Here is a 293-nt window from a genome sequence, read left to right as displayed (position 1 = left end):
TATGTATATAATATAAACCAAGATAATAGAAAAAAGTGAAGTGGCAACCACACTGCCAGCAGATGTCTTTATCTCCGAAAATGGGATGAAAAAGCGTGAGTGAGCGAGAGAACATGTTATAACAAGTACGATAGATAGATAGTACGCACACACCCATGAATGACTAGGTATGAATGACTGAGCATGAATGACTGGGCATAAATGAATGGGCATGAATTATTCGGCATGAATGATTGGGTATAAAATGATTCGATATAAATGCCTGGGCGCGTATGATGACACGGCACGGACGA

General features: G+C 39.9%; 1 protein-coding gene across 1 annotated transcript in view; it reads right to left on the bottom strand.

Moving 5' to 3' along the window:
- LOC119588965 (cGMP-inhibited 3',5'-cyclic phosphodiesterase A-like) overlaps positions 1-293 on the bottom strand; it is a 64,821-nt gene that overhangs the window by 3,120 nt on the left and 61,408 nt on the right. The gene's annotated exons all lie outside the window — the stretch shown is intronic.

Source organism: Penaeus monodon, chromosome 24 (assembly GCF_015228065.2).
Source record: "Penaeus monodon isolate SGIC_2016 chromosome 24, NSTDA_Pmon_1, whole genome shotgun sequence".
Classification (NCBI taxonomy): Eukaryota; Metazoa; Arthropoda; class Malacostraca; order Decapoda; family Penaeidae; genus Penaeus; species Penaeus monodon.
Note: the sequence above shows the minus strand (reverse complement) of the source record. Positions and strands in the feature narration are given on the sequence as shown.